Source organism: Aulostomus chinensis, chromosome 1 (genome assembly GCF_037954235.1).
Source record: "Aulostomus chinensis isolate RoL2024-O1b breed Wild chromosome 1, RoL_Achi_v1.0, whole genome shotgun sequence".
Classification (NCBI taxonomy): domain Eukaryota; kingdom Metazoa; phylum Chordata; class Actinopteri; order Syngnathiformes; family Aulostomidae; genus Aulostomus; species Aulostomus chinensis.
The window spans coordinates 49,515,691-49,525,385 of record NC_141320.1 but is presented as its reverse complement, the minus strand read 5'-3'; the positions used below and the strand labels follow the sequence as shown (position 1 = coordinate 49,525,385).

The 9,695-nt window shown below is 46.5% G+C and overlaps 3 non-coding genes across 3 annotated transcripts; 1 reads left to right on the top strand and 2 right to left on the bottom strand.

Annotated features, from left to right (window-relative positions):
• The first annotated feature begins 4,957 nt into the window (after window positions 1-4,957).
• trnar-ucg (transfer RNA arginine (anticodon UCG)) lies at window positions 4,958-5,030 on the top strand. Its single transcript has one exon. It is a non-coding gene; the product is annotated as a tRNA-Arg (tRNA).
• Window positions 5,031-7,874: 2,844 nt separating this feature from the next.
• Window positions 7,875-7,947, bottom strand: trnak-cuu (transfer RNA lysine (anticodon CUU)). The gene has a single exon. It is a non-coding gene; the product is annotated as a tRNA-Lys (tRNA).
• Window positions 7,948-8,474: 527 nt separating this feature from the next.
• trnal-cag (transfer RNA leucine (anticodon CAG)) lies at window positions 8,475-8,557 on the bottom strand. The gene has a single exon. It is a non-coding gene; the product is annotated as a tRNA-Leu (tRNA).
• Window positions 8,558-9,695: the final 1,138 nt, after the last annotated feature.

Sequence of the window (9,695 nt, the reverse complement as noted above, 5' to 3'; positions counted from 1 at the left end):
TGGGTTCTCTCTGGTACTCCAGCTTCCTCCCACAGTCCAAAGACATCAAGAGGGTAGTGGTTACCTGGACACTCTAAATGACTGTGAGTGTGAATGGTTGTCTGTCTGTGTGTGTTGGTCCTGGGATGGACTGGTGACCCATCAAGGGTGAACCCAGGGCTGGACTGGCCATCTGGCCGATGCACATCTTTGGGCCGGCCCATAACTGTCATAATTTTTTTTTAAAAGTGTATAGTTTTTAATCGACCGTAACGGTATCGGAGACGCGAAACGCGGCCCATTGGTTGATTTTCTTGAAGGAGATTGGGCTCGTCCAATGAAATCTCTCCGCTCTCTCTCTTTCTCTTAGTCAAGCCATGCTGTTGCAATGGAAGTGGAGGAGTCAGATCAGACAGTTGGAGACTATTTTAGTCGCCCTTCTTCCACACAGAGGACTGATTTTTTAAAGTTTCATCCTCAACAAGATTCCATAAACCCTGTCGTCCAGAGGCTCTTCGTTAGAACGGACGGCACGACGTGGAAATGGCTGACTTATTGTGGTCAACGTCATGCTTTGTTTTGTTTTGTTTGCCCTGCTTTTAGCAAGCCCAGTGATCCAAGTGTCTTCATTAGAGGCCTGGCAGACTGGAGGCATGTGCACCAAAGAGTAGAGGAGCATGAGAGAGGCATGGCACAGAGGCAGTGTGCTGAGGCCTATTTTTGAAACTGCTCCAGAGCAAGACTGGCCACCTCCTTGAGGGAAGACAGCTGACAGGACACCGTGAGCAGGTTAAGAAGCAGGGCTGGACTGGGACCAAAAAATGGCCCTGGCATTTTTCATCCCTGGCAGCCCTCCATGGTTATTTACACGATATGTGTAAGCACACGCCATACCAGAGGATGTATGCGCACATTTTGAAGTTTCAAAAATTAAAATAAAGTGCAGTATTCTACATGGAAGACAGTAACCATGTTAAAAGAGTGATACTCTTTCACTACTCACAGAGACCTTCTTCTTCCACTACACGTTCCAACACCTGACGTCTCTTCTTCCCAGTCCAGCCCTGGAAGAACGCGTCGAGTTTTGGAAATTCGGCTGCTTTTCTTCTCGGGAGTGTCTCTTTTTCGGCTCCTCCTTTCTCCTTCCTCTTACTGGGCAACATTCTTCATGGCTTCTGACTGCAAGGTGGCCGCTGAGTGGTGGCACTACAACTGGATGGGTCTGTTTCTCATTTTAACACAAAACAAACTAACCGCTGTTTCTGCGTTTTTACCAGAAATATATATTTTGAAATGCCTGCTCACACCGGCCCATCCGGCTACATCCACCAAACTTTACACACATAATATAATATAATAATATAATATAATAACGCTGAACACAAGCCCCAAAGCAGTAGTTGTTTTGTTTTTCTTCATAAAGGAGGTGCACAGTCATGACTACGATATCTCTGGCAACAAACATGGAAGGGGCTTTGGGGTCTTGTGTTTCAGCTCTGTAAGTTCTGGATGGCTGAAAATGTCAGAATCAGTCCTCTCACTGACATCAACCATTGGTGTGACTTTTGGTGGCTTCAGCTCAAATGAAACCAGGGAAGAGGGGCCAGACTTTGAGGAGCCCCTTAGGGTTAGTGGATGCCCCGGGACCGTGCTTGGGCCCCTTAGCACCTAGATGGCTGAAATTCCCAGCACATGCTACTCTGGAGCATCACACTATGTGTGTAAAGTTTGGTGGATGTAGCCCAAGTACAAACACCAGAACCCAGAGTTGATCCTCAATTCTGCTCCAAAAGGCTCTCGGAGTGCAGAAGTCCCAGACCCTGATTTTGCCCAGTTTCACAAAGGGATAGTTTTTTCTCTTTGAACCGAGGAAGTTGAAATTTGAGTGTGTTGTTCTGTTCTCGAAGGATCGCATCTGTGCTGGTTTGACCCCCCTAAGTCCTTTCTGCTGTCCGTAAAGGGCGTGGCAAAGTCCAGTAAAGTCTTTCAATGAAGCATCATAACTGGTCAAAGTTGCTCCAAATGAGATGAGCTTTCTGGGAGGAGCTCACACCTCTGCCAGAAACCAATATTTAAAACTTTGAAGCCCCACCTCCTTCCTGAAGCTACTTCCTGTTTGGGAGGGGGTTCTAGAATTATTCCACCAGATTAGGATTTCATAAAGTTTCAGGTCTGTATCCACTGTAGAGGCCAATGAGAACAAAAGAGCAACAGGGTCAAAGGTCAACAGGCCTCGTGTCTCAGCCAGGCCTCAAAGGGTTAAGTGAGCCTTTTGGAGCTCCTTTGAAAAAAGGCCTGACACCAATCTTGTTCAGGACCAACATGAAGAAGGATCTTTGGAACATTTTCACATCTTTAAGACGGCCTTGACTCCTTTTTATAGCAGGAGTCACTGAACAGCACAAAGCTGCTATTGCAGCCATCAGGCCTCATTTCTGATCAGTTATTATTGTTGAAACAAAGCTGAATATCAATTATTGATTTTTATTGTCATCATTTTGAACACCTGATGAGAGAAACACAATAAAAACATTTGAAAAGGAAGGATCAGAGTGTTGTTGTACTGCAATACTACAGTACAGCATCAGAGACACTCAGTTATTGATTGCCTGAATGATTGATTTCCCCAGAAGAGGAACAGCTTTGTTGGAGCAGTAAAAATACACACATCAGAACGACAAAGTTACATTGGAAAAGAAACTACATGACATTACCAGCACAAAATCTGAAGAACAGTTAGGATCAATTTAACTGGCCAGATAGTTAGGATTTCTTTAATGATATCCTTGATGAACCCAGACATCAGAGTGGTTTGTTCCCCTCAATAATAAATCTGTAAATATAGCGTGAAGTGATGGAACTAAAAGGCCACCTCTGAGTGCAGGAGTGAGCCTCTGTGACGGATGTGACGTCAGCAGACCGCCATTAGTTTGAGTCATTGTTTATATTCTTAATGCTGATTGGTCGATCTATAATGGTGACAAATGGACTTTGTAGGTAGAATAAACATCCAGAAATTAAATGAATTTGTAGATTGTCTTATTAATCAAAAGATGAAGTATTAAAAATATTTGTTTTTTTTCCTCGGAGTGAGCGACAACTACCGGATTTTCTCACAGAAGACAAACCAAACAAACAAACAAACCAAAGATTAAACACAAGAACTGAGCGAAGATTATGAAAACAAAATGCATATTTCTCTCTAGAAATGTCATCAGAATGCTTTATTAAATCAAAACTATCTTGGAAGAAGGCACTTTCCTCCGAAAATGACAGGAGCGGCGGCCATGTTTTTGTTTTGAGAGGCCCGCATGAAAGAGTCACATGAGGGAAGGGGGTATGGGGTCATGGGGGGGGGGGGGGGGGGCGATCCCAGGTGACGTTGTTCAAGAGGCAGGGTTCACCCTGGACAGGTCACCAGTCCATCAGGAGAAATGAGGTGGTCGGTATCATGCAACCTAAACTAAAACATTAGTCAGATCAAATTCAGATTAAAGCAAGAGTCTCCAGATCAAAGTCAGAATTCCTGATGATGTCATCAGGGCTTTGACAGTAGCTAGAATTCTGTCTTTGATCTCAGGAGGACATGAAAGAAACACAATTTAGAAAAGTATATGAGACCACGGCAGCATGATGGTTTAGGGGTCAGCACTGTGGCCTCACAGCAAGAAGGTTCTGGGTTTGAGTCCAGGCTCGGGTGCAGAATCTTTCTGTGTAGAGTCTGCATGTTCTCCCCTCCTCTATGCTGCTACAGGCTTAGACTGCTGGGAGACACATCAGGTTACATGGAGCCCTTCCCTCCTCTCCTCTCCTCTCCTCTCCCCCTCTCTCCTCCTCTCCTCCCCACACATTTTTGGAACTGTCACGACCACTACTTGTTGCACTTTGTAGTTTGGCCTTGGTGTCTCGCAGTCTCTCTGTGTTTCCACAGATCCACCTGAGCCCCAACCGCCGCCTGCATCGCCCCCCCCCCCTTATTCCCTACTGTTACACCGGCCTGCGCTCCCTTTCCATGAACCAGTCTGCCATCCAGTCCCCCATCAAGCTGGCTTGCTCTCCCTGCCTCCCCTACCAGAAGCTTCCTTCTTCAGCTGTTATTAACATTTCCGTGTTTCCAACATTTTGTATTGTAAACTGTTTTCTTGTCTGTAACAACATCTACTGCACGTCTGTCCGTCCTGGTGAGGGATCCCTCCTCTGTTGCTCACCCTGAGGTTTCTCAGATTTTTCCCTGTTAAAAGGGTTTTCGATGGAGTTTTTCCTCAGTCGATGTGAGGGTCTAAGGACAGAGGATGTTGTTATGATGCCATGTGAAGCCCTTTGAGACAAACTGTTGGTGAAAACGGGCTCTACAAAGAAAATTGCCTTGCCTCCCCGTCCATGTGTGGGTTCTCTCTGGTACTCCGGCTTCTTCCCACTGTCCAAAGACATGTAATTTGGGACGAGGCTGATTGATACTCTAAATTGACTGTAGGTATGAATGTGAGTGTGAATGTGAGTCTCTGTGGCGCTCGGCTGTTAACAGAGAGGCTGGTGGTTGGAGCCCCCCAGGGACCAGGACCAGGCTCTACTGGTGCTGAGGACTCTGTTGATCAGCTGCTGAGTTGCTACTTGATGTCAACATTGGTCTGTTTCATCCTGAGTAGTTTGATCCTAGCAGAGTCGCTGCATCGATGATCTGAATGTGGACGGACAGACTGACCCTCCACAGCAGACGCCTGTCACAGATCTCTAGATGAGACGCTTCAGTCTTCAGTTTTAGTAGCAGTGTGGAGGAGGCCGGCCGGCTGTGGTTAAAGTGGTGGGAGCTCTGGAATGAAGGGGGTCACTGTTTGGTTCTCAGATGCTCCAGCTCAGGTTAGCGAGGTGGTGGAGAAATGAGTGAGAGCTCTGCCAGCTGGAGCCTCTTGGGTCCCGGGAGGCTTCACTCCTGGGGGTGGAAATGATGAGGAGTTTGTTGAAGCCCCTCCCCTCTGTAGGGCTGGTGGCGCAATGGATAACGCGTCTGACTTCGGATCAGAAGATTCTAGGTTCAACTCCTGGCCAGCTCAGTTCAAACTTCATAAACAAAAGCTTTCACACCTGAAGTGAGTGAACTGACCAACAATAATTTCATGCCACATGAAATTATTGTTGGTCAGTTTTCTAGCGACTGTCTCATAGTGGCAAGACAAGAACACTTCTACTTTTGATGTTGACAGTTTGTTCAACACTAAACTTCATCTAGTACCATGTTGTCAAACACTGGAACCTCCACAGCACCTGAACAGGGACTTGAACCCTGGACCCTCACATTAAAAGTCTGATGCTCTACCGTCTGAGCTCCTCAGGCTCTTTCTACAGCATTGAGACAGGAACAGAAACACCTGTGAAGGTCAAACTGATGCTTTCTTGACTTGTTCAGTCCTCCATGTTGAAGTCCACCAGGCTTTTGATTGGCTCTGATTCTCTGTGGCAAAATCCAACAAGAGGCTCCAAAAATGTCCTGAATGTCACAAGAATGCACAGGACAAGATGTTAGTTTCCTTCATGTCTGCAGTTCCTCCACTGGAAAGTAAAGTCAATGCTGCTCCTCTGCTGAAACCTGGGATCGGACCAGGGACCTTTAGATCTTCAGTCTAACGCTCTCCCAACTGAGCTGGTTCAGTTCTGAGTGAGGGCCCTGCTTCTCTCATTTATAATCTCTTCCACTCTCACTGGACCTTAGAGAGGATTGGAGCTTCTGAAGTCCTGACACATTGAACAGTTCTCCAGGACCATTTTTGATGAAGGTCTGGATCACACCAGCCTTTTTTGTTTGTCTTCTTCCAGTGTCCTCAACATTGTGTGAGCCAATAATTCCACATCTGTACCAGACACACCTCTGGTTGGTGGGTTGATGGATCTTTCTGTTCTAACAGTGTCTTTTATCTTGCTTTTATCTTTTCTATCTTTTCTTTGTATCTGCATTCTGTGGTGCACGGTGGCTCTGGAAGAGCGCTCTAACTATTGTCAGTGTACCCCCCCCCCCCCCGTACAACGAAAATAAAAGATTCTGATTCCGATTCTGACACACACACACACACACACACACACACACACACACACACACACACACACACACACACACACACGTGTAGAAACATGATGTTCCGAATGTTTCACTGTCTGTGGTTGTCCAGCTCTCCTTGCCTCTTCACTGTCATTGTCAGAACTCGGAGCAGTCTTCCTCTCCAGGTGATGTCTCTGAGTGATGATGATTGCTGTCTGTTCAACCAGCTTCATTTGTTGATATCTGAGAAGGACTGAAGACAGCAAAGTGTGCTGATTGGCCAACAACCCCTCACAGGTCAAAGGTCACTGCTCTGAGGCGGACCAGTTTACTGTAACAGTGGTGGCACCATCCACTGCTGGCGCTCTCTTCAGTGCTTCTTGTTTCTGCCCTTTGTGTGTGAGCTCCTAGAGCAGCTGGTCCGGCTCCTCCCCTTTTCTTTTCTATTCCTCTAATTTATTTTTTGATTTTCTATTTTTGTAATTCATCATCGATCTCGGCTCACGGTCGCTACACTCTTGACCTCCTGTGAGCCTTGAAGAGAGAGAAGCCACCTTTGTGTCGGAGAAGAGCAGCTTAGTCCAGGCAGCCAGCAGCCTGAGACCAGAGGGTAGCCAATCAACGCGCTTCCCTTCTTCATCGAGCGAATCTCAGCGGGAGCCACGGTCGACGAGGTGGAGGCTTTGGAGGCCGTCCTCCCACCAGTTCGTTGGAGAGGCGTCGTACATCGATGGGAGAATCCAGCTGAGAACGGCAGCCGGTTACGTTGGTTTTCACCGATTCAGGCCTGGACTCCTGTCTCGCTGCCAAACTCCGCCTGACTCCGTAGAGCTGGTCAGCCTCCACTCAGTCCTCTTCATTTGGTTGGAGGTCACCATCGTTCATCCTACACACCTTTCCACCTGCCTCTTAGCCGTCTACTTGAAGCTCAGATAAATCCAGGCTAATTCATACCTGCTACTCAATATGGGCCTTAATTACTCTGCTGGAATTATCTCTCTGTCTTAAGGGTTTTCTTAATTGTATTAAATCCTCTTTAATTTCCAAGAAGTCTTCCAACTCATTCATTCATGCAAGCCACTGATCCACAAGACCTCATTGATGAGCTTCAACCTGAGACTGAGTGTTTCTCGTTGGACGAGACACCCATTCAATGAGACTCATTGTCAGTCCATTGAAATCTACTGGTGTTCCTGGTGAGTTGATTTAACAACATGAGCTGACAGAATCAACGTTCAGGTAGGAACCACCACATCCAGGGTTCTGGACCTTTGAGCAGGCAGAGCCATCAAAGTAGCAGACTAAGCTAGCAGACGTTAGCATTGAGAAGAAACTGATACCTGAGCCTACTTTTGGGTCTGGACCTTTGAGCAGGCAGAGCCATCAAAGTAGCAGACTAAGCTAGCAGACATTAGCATTGAGAAGAAACTGATACCTGAGCCTACTTTTGGGTCTGGACCTTTGAGCAGGCAGAGCCATCAAAGTAGCAGACTAAGCTAGCAGACATTAGCATTGAGAAGAAACTGATACCTGAGCCTACTTTTGGGTCTGGTCAAGTTATGACACAATAATATGACATCATTGTCAGACTGACGCCTGCTCAACACTGACCAAACGCCACCCTATTGCATTGTGGGAAATTTCTGCTTGGCTCGCGTCCATCAAAACACACAAAGACATTTCTGCAGAATCAGGATTGACAGTGGATACAATTGAGTCCACACTGGTTTTACATTCTGAGTCGGGTGCAGGTGTGGAACTTCAGACACAGTCTGTGGTTGTGTTGTTCATTCAGTGATTTTTCTTACAATTCCCAATCACAGCTGCAGAAAGTGAGAGGACAAGCAGGGATGTTCAAGATGAACGCCCAACGTGGGGCTCGAACCCACGACCCTGAGATTAAGAGTCTCATGCTCTACCGACTGAGCTAGTCAGGCTACATCAGAGTAGCTTCAATAGCCTGAAGTGATCAGATTGAGAGACGCTACAAGCTCTCCATCAGACTCACAGTCACATGAGCCATCACATGATTGATGAATGACCACAAACACCTTCATCTTTGACAAAGAAGTCAAATAAAAGGTGAACCACAGATGACACACCAGTGGTAAAAACACTAAAGTGCTGTCAAGGAGAAACAGGATACGAGCAAACACACACACAAGTTACAGAGGGAGAACTCTCCCAGAGGGAACCACTCAAAGGAGAACCTAGAGATCATCAGGCTGGATGACCTCATCAACATGAGACAGGTGGATCAGTAGACTTTGATCCAACATTTGAAGATCAGTTTTGGTGGCTGCTCCATGTTGGAGGAAACCAGGCGATGTTGGACCGTCACAGGGAAGCTCCTTTGCCTCCTCTGCTGCCAGTTCAACCACTCACTCCCATCAGTGGAGAGCAGCTTCAACTGGGTTTGGAATGTACCATTGTGGATGCATAGGAATGTGGAGAAAATGTCCTTTGTCAGAAGTGGGATTTGAACCCACGCCTCCAGGAGAGACTGCGACCTGAACGCAGCGCCTTAGACCGCTCGGCCATCCTGACAGACACTGAAAGTTGCAGACTTCAATATGAAATCAATTAATTCACTGACAAAGTAGAATTTTTCCCACAGGAGCTACTGGCTCCTTCGTTGTTGCATTTATTGTTAACATTAAACACACAGTCTGAGTTCATGGCAGGAAGAAATGAACCAGAACATTAGAACCACATTGCATCTCTTGATCAGTTTGTTACATGGGACACATTCCAGACAGGAAAGTCCTTCTGAGACTTGAACTCTGATCACTGATCCAGAGTCCAGAGTTCTCACCATTCCACCATGGAACCAAACACAAAGAGGAGGTTCCTCTAAATACCACTTGACATCACCTGCAATCAACATGTTGATATTTGGAGGTTCATCTTGCTCTTGTTCCAGACTGCATTGGCAAAAGGATCATGAACCACAAGGAAATCAAGGAACTCCAGATTGATTCAGGACTTTCTAACTCCATCGTATGACCTGGGAGCAAAGACTGGCCAGGCCTTCCTTAATTTATCAGTTAATTACTGCTTCAACAAACATGCCACTTAATTAAGTTACCAGAATTTCTCTCATTGAAAAACACACCAGCCTGATTTCTTGACATGACATGAAAAATTCTCCAAGAACCCACAGTTGGGTGGAAAGATACCAGGTTAACCAGGAGGAGTCCTGCTCCTGAACCATGGATGGAACAAAGTCCACTGGAAAACTCAGCAATTCCTGAGTGCCAGATCCATCCGGGAGCTTGGGTCTCCCCTTGACTGTGGTGATCCATGAGATCAAGGAGGACAGAGGAAAGAAGGATCCTGTTGGAGATCACCTCCCTTCTTCCTCCACTTCACTACTACTTGGATGTCAGGAATATGAGGTACTTTACTCAAATGAGGTATTAGGAGTTTCCTGTTTGACAAGAAGGAAGTCAGAGGTTCATACCTCACTTGTTGGTGGTGCCCTCAACCTGCTGAGAGCATCACTTAGTTCTCTACAGAGAAACATGGCAGCTCTGCTGAAGGCTGCAGGAAACCTGCTGGAACGGAGACTTGGACTCAGGTCACTGGATTCAAAGTCCAGGGTGCCAACAGGTCCACCAGGGCATCTGTGCTTTACTTACCGTGTAAAAAGGACCACAGTGGTCGTCTGGTTTTAATTTAACAA